Here is a 19,005-nt window from a genome sequence, read left to right on the forward strand (position 1 = left end):
AAAGTTTGGCCTTAGGATTTTGCCACAGTTCACTAGGACTGCAGATGTAAAGCCAGCTCAAGACGTGATGTGAAAATGGATGTGTTTCTTCAACTGCACCTTGAGTGTAGCTGGTCTGAGGTTGTATTAAAACAAGCAAACAAAACCGACGATGTGCACAATTGGGTCTTAATTGACATTTCCTAAGCAGTTTTTTTAATTCTTTAATAAGAATGAATGAGGTCATCCTGATGTTGTAAAAAAAAAAAAAAAAACAAACAACACACACACACACAAAAAAGACGTAGCAGTTAATCTTTTACCATCAAAATACACTGGAATGATAATATTACCAGAGGAAGACAGGCCTATGTGCAACTAAATATTTGTTTACTTAAAAGGTTCAGTACTGCAAGATTTTGTATGAGCCATTTCATTTTGATGTCTTGGCACCTTTCGAGTTCTAGGTTCAATTAAGTATTCCAAGTAGGTAGTGTAACTAGACTCTATTCATTGTGACATCAAGTTGGAGTGGTGATATTAGCACTCGCTTCCCACCTGAGTGCAGCTAACCCCTGTGTTCAGGGGAGATCAAGTCTCAGAGTTTGTGTCATCCCACGGCCAAGGTGCTGAAGCCAGCTGCACAGTTTAGGTTGAGGTACAAACCCTGTAGGGTGTTTGTGTCTAAACTTCAGCTGTGACCCATTTTTAAGGGGCTTTTTGCAGAGAGATTCATCCCTTGTGAAACTCAACGCTTCACTCCCCATGCAGAAACTTTTATTCCAGGTGAACGGTACCTCAGGGTTGGTTTAGCTTCGTTTTCAAATAGATTATGTTTAGCCAAAGAGCTCAAAAAAACACGATTTCTGTAGTAAGAACGTCCAAATGTGGCCATGCCTAACAAAAGTGCTTTAAATTCACATCTGCCTTATCCATGCTATTTTCAGCTGAAGGCAAGCCTTCGTTTTTCTGCTGGGCTGGTTTGAGATTTCAAGCGAAATCAATCGAGCACTACTTGGGCCTGAACGGAGTGGAATGGAAACATTGTCCTAGTCTGCTCTGTACGTGAATTAAAAAAGTGAAATTGGGTTTTACAGTAACCCCTTTAGAATAAAATTATATTCTCCTTACACTGATGGGTTTAGAACTGGGGGCATAAAACTGAATTGCCCATAAGTAGTTTTAGCATCATAGAAACACCCTATTTATTTTCTGTTAATTTATTTTAGCTGTGTGGTTGCTGCTTATAGTGTTGTCTATCGTTTCTGTCCTGGAAAAACACACCTATTAATGTCTTATTCAAGGGAATTAACATAGAAAATATACTCTCTCTGCTGCTGCTTGTGATGTAGATAATATACCTTCTGAGCAGAGTTCTCCAGAGCAATTCGTGCAGGAGGCCATCTGAGTCCCTCTCTGAAAGACCTGTGGAATGTGACGTGGTACATGAAGGACTGCTGGATCTGTGGCAAAACACTTTTCCATCTGCTGAATGGGTGAAGTACGAACTGGGCTGTGAATTTTGTTAAATATGTAACTGTAATGGTGCTCAGAGTGATGTTAATAGTGGAATTTCTTTATGCTTCCCTCTTTACCCCATTTTCAGTCCTAAGGAGGAGACTGGTGAAGCAGAGGAGGAGTTTGGGAGTCCAGCTAGAGACCATTGACTCACCCTAGCCAAACAGCTGCTCCAAAACTTGTAATTCAGCCTCTCTGTGTTTGGAACTTCCTTCCTGTGGGGTGGCCAACCGTGGTGGCCTGGTGGGCTGGTGGTTTCAGAGACAGGAATCATTATCCATCAGGAAATGGGTTGTCACCACCATCTCATTCAGCCCCTAAACCATCACAGATGAGCATGAATTCTGCTCCTGCTTATTCCATTCCTGAACTGTGGAAGCAGCCACGATGAATTTGCCGTTTGCCACCCATCCTACAGAGAACCTCCTCCTAAAGTACCTGGGAATTGCTTATCCTATCAAGGGGAGAAAGAGAGACAAACAAAATCTGTCTAACAAAAGCTAATGAAAAAAAATTAACATTGTAATTATCTGAACAGAGCAATTATCTCAAAGGCTTCACAGTTCACAGAAAGTGATTTTAATAGTTTTAAAAAGGCTACCATTGTATGTCTTGTAAACACTATCCTCAAGTGTGTCTCAGGATTTGTTACCTTGCAACATTTAACAAGTTTGTTAACAGACAAAAATTGATTTTTATTTATCTTGTGAAGCAAAGCCCTTGTTGTTTTCTTCTTGATATTAATCCTCCCTTTTTTTTGGCAAAGTAAATAATGGTGGAAGCATCCGGAGATCCGATTAAACTATAAGTCCCTGCTTTAAAGAAAGGAGAGATCAATATAACTGCCAGCTCCATTAAACAATTCTTATCACTTTTGACTGTTTATGTGGGAATAGATGCAATTTGTATTTTATGTTTAATTCTTCTGGAGCAGCCTAACTTATTTAAATTCCCCATAGAACACCTTAATCAACTAGCCACACCTTGAAGAGAGAGTAGAGGAAAAGAAGGTCTGATAGAACTGTCAGAATGATAAAGAAATGCAGTAACCCACCAGAAAAAGGAGAATGCAAATGCATAAATAAAGTTAGAACCCACATACAGTAAAGCCCCACTGTGTTCTTCAGTGTGGGGCCTTTGTTAGGAGCAGCAGAGCAGAGTCCTCGAACTGAGGCTCAAGCAGAACATTTTGCTCTAACACAGGCTGGATTTGGGCAGGCAATTTGTGCCAGGGTTAATTTATCATTTAAAGAGGTAATACCCACGGTTTGGCACAGTCATTTCTGATAGAAGCTCTTAGCAGCAGAATGCTTTGACTCCTTCCAGCCAAGTGGGAATGATGGGGACCAGGATCCATCCTCATGGAGTAAGTGCTTCCCAAGAGAGGGAGAGTTACTGGACCATAGCATTGGGCACTAACTTACATTACGATGACTTGTTTATAGCTTGAGAGCAGTAAAACCTGAAGGCACAGGCACTCTGAAGCTTCACTATGTTATGTGGTGCTTGGTCACATAGTGAATTCCTTTAAAAGCTCACAGTTCAAAACACCCACCGTTGCGAACAAGCAAGGGCAATAAATAGAGTGGGAGTGTAGCTAACAAATTAACAGGACCTGTGTGACATTTTTTTTTGCTGATAGTCAAATCTCCTTGGTTTTAGCTCCCTCATAAGCCATGGCAGGCTGGAAGCTCATATTTTATGTCATATTATACTTCCATGTCATAAGAAGAAGCCCTCATCTCATAGGTGTTATGCTTTAGTATTGATACTTTTTGACTTTTCTATGGAAGATGCTATAAAAATGTGGAGTCTGATTTGCGTTATAAAATGTTTTAACAAAGGCAAGGCTTGTGTAAGTAAGTAGTCAGTGAGAATGAACTGTGTCTCCATTCCTTGTCCTTCAGGTACTTGGTGCAACTACGTGAAGGAGAATTGACTTTATATTGCATAGGTCTGGGAGGAAAGAACAAGCCTGCAGACCCTGCCACCAACACAATTAGTTTGTCAGATGGTAATGTGAGTGTCAGCAAGGAGAATGGATGCAGTACTTTTTCAGTCCAGACCAAAGAACACAATTATTTGTAAGTATAGATGGTAATTAATAAGTTGTTAAAGCAGAACTACTGAAAACAAGGTCAAGCTACTCAGAATCTCAATGTCCCAGAGCAAAACACAGCAACAGAGAGCCGAGGCCATCAGAATTACACCCCTCCTGTTGCTCTGCAGTGATTTGATGACTATTTTAAGGTGGAATCAAAGAAGTACCCCTCTGAAATTGAGAAGATGCACTGAAATACTGCCCACAGAGACTTGTCTGATTGTCAAGTCAAGAGCCAGGGAAGAGCTGTATCACTCAGGCTGACAGGATGGGTGTGTGAACAGGTTCTGAATAACTTGTGCAACAGGCACGTAGCGTATTGTTCACCTTCCCCCAAGGTGGAGAAGAGGAATTATGAGGTAACTGCACCAAAAAGTCAATATATGGCAAAACTTCAGCTCTCTAACCTTAGACACGTAAGCTATTATCTCTGTCTGAAAAGGTCAGTCAGCAGTGCTGGGCTCCTTTGACAGGTAAAGCTGCTGAACATCATTCTGCTTAACTAAGAAATATCTGTGGCTGTATTAGTCAGCATGTTATTTACACTTCCTTGCGTTTATATATGACATTCTTATATTTCAGGTTTCGGATACCCTTTACTGTCCGAAACAGCAGGCCAGAGGAAGTTAGCAAGCTCCAGAACGAATGGGTGTCCCTCCTGGAAAGGTACTCTCAGGTGTGCAAGGGTGCCCCAGCGCCTCAGGAGGGATCCCAGGGATGCACCTCCTCCGAAGCGGATTATGAGGATTTCATTGTACCTCTAAATGAACAGGAAGAGGAGGCCCTCTACTTTGGTGTGTGTTCTGCAACAGCCAGTTTAAAAAGGCCTTCAAGTCCCCAAACAAAGCCTGTGGAGGGGGAAGCAGCCCCAGCATCACCATCTCTTCCGCCCCCCATAAGTAAGGCAGAGGTACCGCCAGCCCCACCTGTGTTCCAGCAGCCTTGCAGCCTCTCTCCATCGACAAAGAGAACCAAAGCCTTTCACTGGGATGTTGTTCCTTGCGATAAGGTGGGGATGAAACTGATGGTAGCTGTTAAAGGAAAAAAGAAAGTATTGCAGCCTAACACATGTAGTTATCATAAAAGTACAGCTGTGTCACAAACCCACCTGTCTCTCTATGTCTGGATAGAACAAAGCGCCTCTGTTCTCTTGGCTTTTTGTTTACCCTGTCACTCCTACATTTTTTTAGATTCAGAAATCTGTCTGGGCATCCTGTGACCCATGCAAGAAAAAAATAGATGTATCCAGACTCTGTGATCAATTCCAGATCCAGGACGCGGCGGTTTTTCCGGGCAGCGAATCTTCACTGAATCAGCAGATCATGTTAGATCAAAAAGTGGCACATAACTTCAGTGAGTACACTAATGAGAAGGGGGTATGCCTGTAGGGAAGATGGGGTGAGCGTTTTCTATTTGTATTTCTGCCATTCAGTGGGCAAGGAGACAAGCTTGTGTCTACATTATCTCCTCATTCAGTGCCCCTCTATTCATTTATAAAAACCCACCTCATGGGGCAGTTGCTCTAAATGCAGTCCTTAATGGTGTAGAGTAGAAGGACCTCATCTTCTTGTACGAGCCATGTGGCAGTGCCACTGAGCTGTGGTGATGCTGTCTTAGGGCAGACATGTAAAATCACGTATGGTGCCTGGGCAGTCAATGCGAAGCTTCTGATGTCAAAGGTGTTTCAAACTTTTTGGGGTTGTCCAGGTGAAGCAAGCTCACAGAAGCAGCTGGGTAGCTAGACCTCAGTGCTGTGCACTGCCCCTCCCTTATGTGGAGTTCAAGAATATTCCTGTAGATGGAGACAGGTTGGTGTATGAAGCCTTTGAGGCAGCTTCCAGCCAGGTGGCAGGAATTCTCTTGGTCTTTCTCTGGCCAATAGCTTATTCTGTGAATGGCTGCCTTGAATGATCATGAGCAGGATCCTTCTCCCTCATATCCCAGGTATGATTCTGCCAAAGCCCTGACCTAGAACAGTCTTTCACAGCTAATGAAGCAGTTCAGCACATAGTTCTGGTCTTACAAATAAAATGATGTAAGGTTCTTTCAATTACTTTGATGAGAAGTGGTAGATGTTAAAGGAGCAAGAGTAATTGTTCTTCAAAGACTACTCTGATTTCCATTACAGACACTGCTTTCCAGAAAAGTTCTATAACCTGGTGATGTTTTAAGAAATGTTACATGTGTAAAGGATTTGGGGCAGTTAATTTTGAAGTTTTAATGATTTCTTCTTTATGAATATTGATAAGAAAGAACATATTTTGGAGATTGTGTAAAGTTTTAATTGGGAACTGTAAATGGAGATAACTTGTTGGAATTATTGCATCCATTGACTAACAATTTGAAGGGTTAAAAGGAAGTGAGTGATACGAAAGTGCTTTTGCAGATAAAAAGAATCCTGTAATAGCTCTTTTATCTACGAAATTATTGCGGTTTCTTTGAGGAAATGTCTGTCTTTTGGTTTGCAAATAGCACCATTCTTCCTTTTGATCCTATTCCTCTTACAACGTTTTTTCATTGAGACATTCTACATCCATTTCTTAAACTTATCCTTAAAGTCCCATCAGTGAGATTTTTGGCATATACTTATTATAATGGACATTACATAGATCAAAAGTTAATTTGATCCTGAGAATTCTGATTAATCTTCCTGCAAGTGCTGCAAACCACAGTTCTTAAATTAACGAATGAAAAGATGAAGCTCCAAAATGCCAGTAGGTTAAAATTTCTTGAGAGTTTGAGCAGGTATCTGAACGCAAGAGAAAAATGAGAGTTCTGAGAGATCATCTACATGCTAAATTCAAGACCAAGGTATGAGAAAATGCAAACTCAGTTATCTGGTGGATCCTCTTAGAGGAGTTTCTGCCATACAGAGAATAGGTACCAGAGAGGAACAAGAAAAACATCTTCAGATTTCCAACGAAAAAGTTTTGGAAGACACTATAATGTATGTGCTAGTCCAAGAATGTGGGATCTAGTGAGTTAAAAACTGATTCAGGAGTCAAAATACTGGTTTCTGTGACATGATTGGTGCCTGCCTTTCTGTAGAACTTCCAGTTTCCCAGACACACAATCTTTATTTTGCCTAGGGAAATACTTTGGCAGAGTCTAATGACTACAACTTACTCTGCAGCTAATTTCAACTACTGAAACTGTTCAAGAAAATATCAAATTCTTTGTAGACAGGTTGTGAAAAGTTTAAAATCAACATTTTATTATGAGTTATTCACTCTCTTACTGTCTGCAGCCATCACCCCACTTCAAGAACTACATGGTTTAAGAGGTGCAGGGAAGCAGAAGATAGAAGGCATAAAAAGCATGAGAAATAAAAAAGGAAGGTTCTGCCAGGCTTAGCACTAATGCTAGATCTTATAAGAAAATTAAAAGGGTGGAAAGTGTGTCAGAGGAAGAATAAATGGCATATACTCCATTAGCCATCAGTCTCCTGAGAACCATCAATAGCTGACTCGGGCTGCAGCAAGTTACTATAACTTGAAAAACTCTGTTCCTTTGTAGGACTGGAAGGGAAAAAAGGTAAATCATACATGTCCTTCCTGAATTCCCCTTCCCGGTCCCCTTGTGCTGCTCAGAGCAGTTCTGTAGCACAGACTCTATGACAAGTTTCATGCCAACACTGCAAAGCATTTCAAACATTTCACTTTCTCTGCCCTCTGCTCGCTTCTTTGTGTCTCCTTTTTAACCTTCATCCTTTGGTGATGGTGATGGAGACAGCCAGTAATTAAAGGATATCCAGCCAGGCCAAATAGTCCTTTTGGGAGCAAGAGCCTTGCAAATGGTTCTTTAGCTGTTTGGGGGAGAAAAGTCTTTATTTCCATTTTCCTGCCATGGTGACCATCGTGAGCCAGCCCTGTGGCAGCACACAAGTCTTAAACATTATGAAAACTCCTAAAAACTCCAAATCAGATTTTCAAATATCACGTGGCATGGAAGAAGTGAGCACTTCTGTTCCCCAGGATGCTTTCACTTTGGGAGCAGTTTTCCTGCATAGGGTCTACCCTCTTAAGCCCTGGAAATTAAACAAAGCAAGCAAAAAAAAAAGAAAACGTGGCAAATTTAATTTCTTTAACCTTGAAATACTATAATATGCCAATGCATCATATGGTTGTTTGAAAAAACTTGCTTTGACCGTTGTGATGAATGCAAGAGAAATACATACGAGCAATTGAGTGCCTTATGGGAGCAGTGTCTTGGTAGTTCTGTCTCTTAAGCATTGACTGTCTTCTGACAGAAACATGTTTTGCCTTGATCACTACATATATTTAAATAAAATACAAAGACCGAGTTTTTGCCTTGGCATTAGCAGGTACAGAGGGTTTGGGTTTTTTGCCCCAGGTTCTTTTTGTTGTCGTTTTTTTTTCTTTTTCTTTTTTATAATCTGGAAAGTAAATATGAAATGTTTTAATGCTTTTCTTTCCCTTGAGTGCTTTCCATGAGTAATCTAAGAATCCTTTTCCTCCAGACATTTTTCTTAAGAGCTTCCGTGTAAAACCAAGTGAGCTGAAAGAAAAGTTGTACATTATACATGAAGAGAGTGGTGGACTTACAGATGAGCAGATTACAGCACTAAGAAGGTAATCTTTGGAGTTCAATTGTTTGTTTGCTGCTTTTTGGAGAAGGCATAATCTTCTGCAAATAATGGGAAGTTCAGGAAAGATGTTTCAGAGGCATTTTGTCTATCTTGGCTGCTAATGTATTTGGGTTGCACGTGGAAAACTCAGTCCTTGCAACTAAGGTTTGAGAGTACATCCCCAAAATATCACTTCTCCCCATGTTGTGTAGGAAGGGGGATTGCAAGAAATGACAGCAAATCTGGCATAGTTTTGTAAGATGATTACATGGAGCAGAGTTAATAAAGAACAGGTTGTGCCAGTGAGAAGGTGTAACTTGGGGAGAAAACTGTACAGCATCTCTTACTACAGCCTTACTTCCTGTTGTGGGATCAGACTTGAAAGAAACAAAAGAAATCCCGTTCCCTATTTAAAATTGCTTTGGAGAAGAGGAAACCAGAGAAGTGTTAAAGGAGCTTTGTGGGAAGATGGGATATGAAGAATGTCAGTAGTTATGTGTGGCAGAGATTTGTGGGTTTAAGGAGAATGCAAATTTTGGTATCACTGAAAGAACTGTTAGTATATTGAGAAAAAAAGCTTTCAGGAGTGTAAGCAACCTATCAGCATGTGAAATTTGTAGGAACTGGGTTGTGTCTCTTTAAATGGTTTAAGGCAGAAGGAAAGGAATGAAGTGGGATCATAGAATAGTGTCTGTTACACATCCCTTGGGATACCTGCACCACTTAGTCTGCAGAGTCATGTCTGTACTTAGAAAGGGATGTGAACAGGAAGAACAGACGAGTGACGTATGGAATTAGTGTCATTAGGTGAGACTGCTGGTACAAAGCTTGCCTGAAGTGCAAAGGGACACGGACCAGACACTGAGTATTTCAGCATCTCAGATGTGCCAGTGTTCTGGAGGAAGTGTCCGTGCCGCCCTGGTGCTTTCCCAGTTAATAACCCACACTGGTGCACAGCAGGCTGTGAGCTGGTGAGGGTCTTGGAGCTCTGCTGCCTACCAAAAGCTGGCTTTAAGGGCTTCATTCACAAAAGAAACATCTCGCCACAGTACTGCAGCTTCCAATTGCAGGGGTGGAATTGGTCAGGACATAATTACCGTGAAATATCTCGGACATCAAGCGTGCTCTCTGTTGTTCAAGCCCTAAAACAGCACTGCAGATTCAATCCGGGATCTCCACGCTGCTGAAAGTAGTGTAACACCACTGAGATCACTGATTTATAGCAGCTGGGCTCTCTGCCATCAGGCAATAATCATAATAATAATAATGATGGCAGTGAAGCTTGCAATATTTTATTTTTTCCTTGAAGATTTCAAAGTTTTCCTTTGGTAGCAGTAATGCTGATGAAGAATTTCTAGCAACAAGAACATGTAGGAGATACTGGATGCTGCACTGTTATGTTTTATACAGGATCAAGGACTCTGTTTCATTCTATATATGTAACATATTAAAGGAATTTGATGGAATCTATTTACCAATAGATAAATCTTATTTTTGAATGAGAATTCATTGTTTTGTTCTTGATGATGAAAGGTGATGAATGAAATATTTTGTAATCTCCTTTAATATAGATTTAATAGTTCAAACCCCAGCAATTGTTCAATTAAAGTGTCATATTAAATTATTGACAGCAGTAAAACAAAAATCTTATTGTTTTTCCTGTATTTAACATGCTAAAATCTTTGCCTAATTTTTTTCCATCTTTGAATGGATTTCCTTACTTTTAATGAAAATGGGGTTCTATCTCCATGAAGCTTTAAGCACACTTGCTACAAATTTAGTAGTTTTTCTGCAGAGAAAACAGAGAAAGTGGTAGACCTGAAAACTTATTTAAGATTCTTAACGTTCCTTTACATGTTAGCTCTACCATTGATTTAATTTTTCTTCTTTAAGAGATGCTGTGAATTCCCATAGCATATTGCTCAGGCAGGGAGAACTCCAGAGGAGAACTGTGGTGGTGTAAGTTTGCTTTTCCAAGTGTAGGCGTGTTTAAAGACATCAGTTTTCTATAAATCTGCAGCTCTGGAGTACTGTGAGAGAATATTCTGTTACCTGAAGGGAGAAAGTTGCTGCTCTGCGTTACAAGCTACCAGCAAACATGAGAATTGGAGCTCGGCCGTGGTGTGGCAGTTGGAGGGACAGAAATGTCATTGCCTGTTCTTGTTTCCTGGGCAATTAAAGCAGTTTTGGAGGTGGAAGTCCCTCAGACCATGGGCCTGCTGCTGAGCATCCATCACATCAGTCTGCTCTGCTTTTGCACTAGTTTTCCAAAGAAGTTCTTGCTGAGTCAGCACAGCCACAACTGTCCAAGCAGCGTGTACTGTTCCTAGCTGCTTTTGAAAGGTTGCTCCAATCAATGAAAACAAGGCAGATATGTATCAAACACAGAATTAACTAACCCCTTTAGAAACTATGGCCTTAACTCCTTCGTCACAGGCTTAGAACAGCCTGAGACATTGTGAAGATTTGCAGGTACATCTGCAGGTGAATGCTGCTGACTGTTATTCTCAAAGTATAGGTATATGCAAGTATTTCTGAATATGCTGATGTATCTGCAGAACATTTTTCCTTTCCACTGCATAGTCAGCTCAAATATCTGTACATAAACCACATCAACCAATGAGAAGTTCTGATGCATGGAATGGAGGGATTGCTTTGTGTCACACCAGTATAACCTCCATCTCTGGTTTCACAGATACATGCCAACACCAAAGGACATAGAAAGGTACCAGTCCTTCAAGGGGTCTCCTTCAGAGCTGCATGTGGTCGACCAGTTTATGTTAGAGGTAAGAAGGCACCGGCATACTGCACAATATTCCCAGGAGACTCACTTCTAGACAAAACCACTACCAGAAACTGTTGTTTGAAACTTAAATATACCATCTTGGCTGGAATCGGGTTAAGAGGATTTATCTGAAGTGTATTATGGTATGATGAAGAGAAGTGTATGGATTCCTTTGTGTCTCCAAGCCAGTCACCCTGCCCTTCCTCCAAGGAAGGAGCTGATTTATTCTAATCTTGACTGCCAAGATCTGTAAGCAAGGACGTGTGTGTGTTTAACTATTCTTGTTCACAAGAAATGAATGTCATTGATTTCAGTAGTGTGTAGCTCTACTAGTATACAGTATTTTATAGAATCTGCATATGAAAAATGATGCATATTTTGGTATAAGATTTTTTCTATTTGCTGCAGTATATCTACAGACTTAAGGACAGGAATAAAATTAATAAATGAGCACAGACATTAGGAAATTTATGGTGCAGCTGAATTAATAAATTGTGAAAGAGATGTGTGCATGCTTTGGTACAAACACAGGGCTTGAATCCTTGTCATTTCAATTTTATGCAGCTGTGCAAGATCCCCCATTTAGGCCAGAGGCTGGACCTCCTCCTTACCATACGTGAGCTCCCGGCGAGCATGCGAGATTTGGAGCCTGTAAGTAACATGTCTCCTTCGGGGCATGTTTGCAGCCAAAACCCAGCAGTTAGATAGCAGAGGGCCCAGTAGCCTCAATGCAGGTTTCAAAGCTGTGTGGTTGGGGAGGTTTTAGGTTCATTTTGACTTTTTTTTCTCCTGTGGCAAAACATCTTGCAGCCCATGACATGAGCAATTCATAGTCTAACCACCCCGGTGGTCATGTTTCATGGCACTGTTAAAGAGTAACCAACAAAAAGGCTAAAAAATAAAAATAAATTAAAAAAATCTATAGGTCATGGCTTTGCTAGCCAGGGAAAAGTGAATGACCTAAAACACTTATGTTTGGAATACATTGGCACTATAGGCTGGTGCATTTGGAATATTCTTGGGAATCCAGTTAATTTCATATTGCTTTGCTAATGATTGTATGTCACAGTACTGGTCCAAAACAAAACACAGCAAAACCTCAAAACAAGCCCCCCCCCCCCCCCCCCCCCAGATGACAAATAAGGGCTGTGATCTATCTGCATGTATATACATGTATGTGTGTTTAAAATCATCCTTATTCCACCAAGGTTCTAGAAGCAGTTGCTGATGGTCTGGCAGTGCAATAGGCAAAGGAGGCAGAAAATTTTTACTTGAGGTCGTTACGTTCCTCTTCCTTTGCCCAGTGATAAGAGAGAAGTGAATTTCACCACTAAAGTTCAATTCCTTCTGTGGGGAGGTTCTCACCCCACAAGCTGACAGAATTACTCAGAGCAAGTGTATTCAACCGGTGTCTCACGGACATTTGCTGTTTTCAGAAGACAGCAGAAGCCTGTTCACCCCAAGGATTACAGCTGCGCCTTGAAATGCTGTGAGCCAGAGTTCAGGTCCCTCCCTGGCATTTTCAGGATGACCCAGGACAGGGGGGGAAGTAAATAAACACCATTCCAGTCTCATGAGCTGGATCTTCCTGTTCCAAAGCGCTGCCTTACCTGCCAGGGATTGTGTATGCTTTGATTCAAAACAAAGTATTTTGACACGGTTCTGTTTCTATGAAAATGTTTCAAAGGTTTTGCTTTTATTCTGCACAGAATGAAAACAAAATCTGAAAGTTCTGCAAGTCTGAGCTGTTATCCTTTGTCTGGCTGTGATTAAAACCATAGTAACAGTGAACAAAACTCCGAAGAGGAGCAGATGGAACACGCTGGGCAGACGCACAGATTTCTGACCTGCCTGGCGCAACGTTTCACCTCTGCTGTCCTCCTCTGGAACCAGATATTTGAATGTTTGGGAGCTGTTTGCTTTGCAGGATATTTAATGTTGAGCTGATTAGTTGTCTAAGTATTTTCTTGCTTATGCACACGTGCTTGTAAACCCTAGATCGTACACCTGACAATCCCAGGGACAATGTGGATATTGGCTCTCAGCACCCTCTGGCCCTGCAATATGCTCTGTATGTTTTAACAGTGGCTTTCAGCTCCGTGTTGCACACTGAGGTTTGTGTATTGGTGACTAATGGCGAGAGGTGTGGTGCCAAAAAATCCACTTAAAACAAACCCACCTCTTGTGTCTGTAGCCCTGGAAGGGAGGTGGCTTCCCTGGGAAAATAGAAATTGATACTGAGTTTGATTACAGGAAATTATTATTCTTCCTTGTGGGGAAACTGTGCTGAGGATTTTGATAAGAGTCTTCAGCTGGTATAAACAGAAGGGAGGTGAAGGATGGAGACCCTTACGCTGTGCTCCAGGCTATCTGCTTCCCCTGATGCCTGACATTTGGTGCAATCTGGTGCACTCACACAGGGAAATACTTTTTCTTTGGAAGCATTTTTAGGAGATGAGGTTGAAGTTGATTTGGCAGGGCTGGCTTGGCAGCCAGAATGGCTGTGGCCTCCGCTGGGGCAGGATAACTGTGTCCACACCACCTTCATCTTGGTGGGACAGTTTTAACTGGTCCTTCCTCGGCGCCCCCCTCCTCTGGCTGGTTCCCCAGGGAAGTTGAAGGGGAAGGAATCAATCACCCAAAGTGGGACTTGCTCAGGTGGGGCCAGGGAGGCTTTTGGCAAAGGGAAGGTATAACACCACTCGTTCACTCAGAGTTTCAGTTTGAACTGAAGGAAGATCCCTGTTTTTCAGCTAATAAACCAGAAAATTCAAGCGACTAAGCAGCTGCAATCCAGCCAGAAATTTGTTGCTGTCTTGGAGTACATTTTAGCTATTGGGAACCATTTAAATGAAAAGGCTGGAAAAGAGAAGGCTAAAGGATTTCGCTTGTCATCTTTGACCAAAGTGAGTAAATATTTTTCTTGCCATTAAAATCATCATTTTATAAGGTATGTCAGCCATTAATATTAACTCAGTTCTGCCCTGAATGTGGCGAAAGGCAATCCTTTTTAATGAGCACCTAACATTTTAACATCTGCTCTTGGTTGCACCAGAAAGAAAATCCAGTTCAAGAACACATTCTTTAATGTGTGCTGTAACAGGATGCATTTCCCCATTTCAGACTGGCACTGGTTAGATGGGGCTAGATGGGGACACTGAGGTGTGGAACACCCTGTTTCTATTGAGGTAGAACATCAAAATGCTGACTGCCCTCGTGTTAAGTTCCCCTGGCTAGGAGAGGATCCCAGCTGCAGGCCCCTGGTTAGCTGCAGGTTTAGATGAATTGGATTTTTGGGGTTGTGCTGAGCACTGTTGTAGGCAGCCTCTTCGTTTCACTGTGGTCGGAGGTGGCAGCTGCAGCACTTCTTCCCTGGTAGTTACACTTTGGTGGCACTGAAGTCATTTCTTAGTGCTTCATTTTACTCCAATGCCAAGGTCTTTTGCAACTAGTGGTGCAATGCCATTTTAAGGTAAAGCTTTCAAAGAAGAGTGTAAATAAATGAGTAAATTCAATGGGAGGGAATTTGCATGCAGTGATTTTAACCCCCCTCCATTGCACTGCTGAACAGGGGATGAAGTTGAGATCTTTCCTCTTCCCTGATAGATCTGCTGTACAAGAAGCTCCTCCTGGCTCTGAGCCCTCTGATTGTCTCTCCACTGACATGCATGGCGTTAGGCTGCATTTTCCATTAGTTTTAAGGAAACTGCTTTCCCCTCTTCATCGAAATTTGCCATCAGAAAATGCTGCTGCTGAGCACAGAGTCTTTTCCCCTCCCTGCAGCCCTCAGTGGCAGAGCATCATAGTCTTAGCCTAAAAACTGAGGAACAGACCTGAGTTTCCTCAGCTGCCTCATGGCTCTAACACTTGTTTGTGTCTGATCTGTAGATAGAGAAGGACTTTTATTTTGATTTTGTAAGGTATCTTTCCCACCTGGAGACTTTAATAAATGAGTGAGTGATTTATAACTACAGTGACAGTTCTGACACACAGCTTGCTTTTTTTTATATATATATGTATATTTTTAAAAATTATTTATATATATATATATCTATCTCATGGCTGTAATACCACATCTATCATAATGAAAAATGCCAACAAAATAATTTTCTGCCACAGAGCATCTTCCCAGGTTCTATTAAGGAACTTTACTATCTTTGTGTACACAACACACTGCTTTGAAGTGGAAAGGAATAATGGCTGTGTTTGGAGATTCAAAACCAGTTGCAATTAATTAGAATACATTAAGTTAAAAAATATCTGTGTGAATAAGGCGGCATAAAAGAAGGGAGATCAAGGGATATGAAAGTGTGAAGCTGATCTTAATCAAGAATGTCTGTGAAATGGCAGATTGGAAAGGAGGAGTTTAATTTCATTGTGTTTTTCTATTCTTGTCAGTTTTACCTGGGAGCATCAACATTCCTGCTGTTCCTTTCTATTTTATTTTTATTTTTGAGGTGTGATAGCTCAGTCTGTCAATTATTGCTCCATTCTACTTGCAGTTACCTCTGTTGCGGGGTAAGGAGAGGACATTCACCTTGCTTCATGCCCTTGTGGAGCAGATCTTCTTACATGAGCCTGATTTGGCCAAATTTTCTCAGGAGTTGACAGAATTTGAAGCTGTTCCTGATGGTAAGAGGAGGGAGGAGGGGGGAAAGAAATAATCAACAAATAAGAAATGAAGTCTTTCAACTTCTGTGGAAACTCCTCACCACATGAATGATACTTATCAGCATGTTTTGCCCTCTTTCTTCCTTTCCAGCTTCCATGAAGGGCCTCAGCGCTGAAGTTGATGGTATGTAAATGTGGTTTCTAAATTCAGAGAAAGATTTCTCATACGTTGTGCAGTCATTTGGAACAGGTTTTCATTGCACTTCTGTAGTTTGCAGAGAGGTAAAGGTTCAAAACATTGAGGTAAAGTGTTGCTATGGTGATACTTAACCTGCCATGTTACTGTGAAGGATTTAAAAAAGGCATATTAAAGTGTGTCCAGGTGGTTTAGAAATATAAAGAATATACTGCCCGTGGTAAATAGAGTTGGTCATAAACTACAGATGTTATGTGATACGAGTGCTCCGTCACAGTGGAGTCTCCAGGAGCAGGAAACACAGCAGGAGAAAACTTCCTGCAGCTCAGTCCTGAAGTTCAAGAACTTCTTTGAACCAAATGGGTCTCATCTGGAAAGGTGTCCAACTCTAGTGAAGCTGACAGGAGGGAGCAGAATGAGGTGGTTTGAATGTAAGATAGACTTTGGGAGACATTAACAACTTACCGTGGGAGGGTATCGTAAGGTGACCAGTGAATTCAATGGGTTTTGGATTGAACCCTTTGAGAACTGAGAGAGAGGTGTATGAGTGGATGAAAATTACTTGTATTGTGGAGAAAGTTTATAAAATTCTGTCTTTTGAAAATGCAGCATGGGTGTTGACTGTAACTACAGACCAATATATCCTATTTCAGCCTTTGGTAACACACTGAACAGCAGTCGCTCTCAGCTTTCAGCTTGAAAAGCCCTTGAGCCTATTCTGCTGGGCTTTGGGAGTCAGCCAGGCACGTAGCTCGAGACGACTAACCCGTGTGTTATTCTGTTCCAAGAAATTCCAATCAACATTTTAGGAGACATAAGTAACTAAAAATAGCACTATTTACCTTCAGTCACTTGCATTCTTTGTGGACAATGTTGGTAGCACTTCGACATCACTGAATATTTTAAAGAGAGTTTTGGAAAGCCATGGTGAAGTGATACAATGGACATGGCACCAGAAACTGTTGGGAGGTGAATCATGGGAAGTAGAGGAGGTTAACTGCCCTCTTCTCTCCATGGGTTCCAGTGTAGTTGATCTAAATTTCTGAGTCCTGTTCTTCAGGGCAGAGAGGGAAAGAGATGGGCCAAATGCCACTGAACCAGCTGTTATCACAGTGTAGTTCAAGGCATGTCCTGAGGCTCTGCTGCAAGTATTGCACAAGGAAGGAAGATGCTAGAGTGCAGCCTGGGTTGGACTGAGCCCCTGGAGCCAAGGCTGTGTCCTCTTCTCCCCCCATTTCACAGCGTGAGAGCTCCCACAGTACCCCCTGACATAGTGCTTAGTGCCAACTGCCAAGATTTCTTACTGTTACATCGAGTAGAATTTTTGTTCTTTTATCTTTAGAGGAACCCTGAACTCTCTACACAAAAACGTAGGTTTGAAGAATGTTATTTTCATTGCTAATCCCAGTGCTCAAAGCTGGGAAAGGTCAGATTTACGGCTGCTGCATAACCATACTATCGACCTCTTCATTATTCTGCTGTTGCTGTGATGTGATCACATACTATTTTTTCCATAAACCCATGCCTCTTTCAGGGCTTCTGTTTCAAAACAGAATATTGATATTTTTAGATTAAGGTATTACAGACCCATAGTCTCCTAAATTTTCCACGTGTGCTGAATTAGACATTTGCAGTCCTTGGGACACAACCGGTGCCAGTGAAATTTCTCATTTTCTTTCTCTTTTGATAGTTTTAAAAAAAGAATTGGAAAATGTTATTCAGTGCAGGAGGCTTATTAAACCCAAAACAACCAAGGCAACACCCCAGGAGTCACAGTTCTGCAAGGAACTAAAGGTAACATTATTGTGGGCTGGAGGTAACAGATGAGTAATGTGCTTAGTTTGTGTAGAGTCCTGCCCTGACAGGAGGGTCGGGAGCATGGGAGGGAAAGGGGCCTTTTATTCCCTTTGGTAACATCTTGTACTATAAGCTGCAGCCTGGGAAGTGCTTTTTAGAGCTTCTTCATCTCCTGCTTTTGCTTCACAGGCTGGAGTCGATGAGGAACAGGTAGCTCCATGGCTGCCCACGATAAGCACTTTGGAATAATAGCTATTTTAGAGCATATCTGGATTTGTAATAATTTCTTCTGCCCTGAGACAGAAGGGAATAGCATAGAGAATCAGAGAGTCATTTAGGTTGGAGAAAATTGAGTCCAGCTGTTAACTGAGCACTGCTAAGGCCACCACTGGATCGTGTCCCCAAGCACCATGTCTCCATGTCTTGTAAATCCCTCCAGGGATGGTGACTCCACCAGTTCCCTGGACAGCCTGTTCTGATGCTTGACAATTCTTTCAGGGAAGAAAGTTTTGGTAATATCTTATCTAAACCTCCCCTGGTGCAACTTGAGGCTGTTTCCTCCCTCATCCTATTGCTTTTTACTTGGGAAAAGCCACCACCCCAAGAAACACCATTCAAGACCATGCCTAAGCTGTGAGTAGAGGTTGATCTGAGATGATTCTGCCCATGCTAGTGGAGAGCAAGCTGGGTCAGAGGACACAATGGAGAGACAGCTGAGGAGGCTGCTGGGAGCCAGGAGTCAGCAAAGCCAAACACAGGGCTTATTAGCTCAGGCACAAAGAAGTTAATTAACCAAGAGTTGTGAACAGGGCTGCTTGCAATGAAGGTGTCCCCCACTCTGTGGTGTAGCCACGCTCCTCTCTGCTGTCCCAGATACCTCCGTGCTGCGCTTCACTGTGCAGTGGCAGTGTCACCTCAACCCATGTGTTTCCCTCTCCTGTGGCACAGCTGCGCTTCCTCGATGCGTATGAAGTTCCCGAAACGTGTGTGGTACAAAGGACCCACAGTTCAGGAAATTTCTTTCAAAAATGAAGCTTGTGAAGCCCTGTTTCTGCCTCCTTAAGAACTAGGGATGGGGGTGTTTGCTTCATGGGCAAACAGGCCAGACCAGACCAAATGCAGGTGGAAATCAGGACCTTACGATGTGTATCTGCTTCTGTCAGTTCTGCTAGATTTAGGTGCTGTCATTGGATGATGCAGTAAAAAGTTCTTTAACATTGATGGGGTTTTTTTTGTCTTTGATGTCTTAATACTTGCCAGGAAATGTGTGTGCTTGATGTCTGCTTATCTTTTGTGAAATGTGAAATTTTTGTGACATGAAAATTTTGGCTTGAATTATCTTGTTTTTGCTGCTGTTTAATTCCTGCTTTAATACTATGCTTCTACACCAAATTAAGAAGTTTTATTTTATTACAGGATTTAATTCAGAA

The sequence above is a fragment of the Gallinula chloropus genome (genome assembly GCF_964237585.1).
Source record: "Gallinula chloropus genome assembly, chromosome: 16".
Classification (NCBI taxonomy): Eukaryota; Metazoa; Chordata; class Aves; order Gruiformes; family Rallidae; genus Gallinula; species Gallinula chloropus.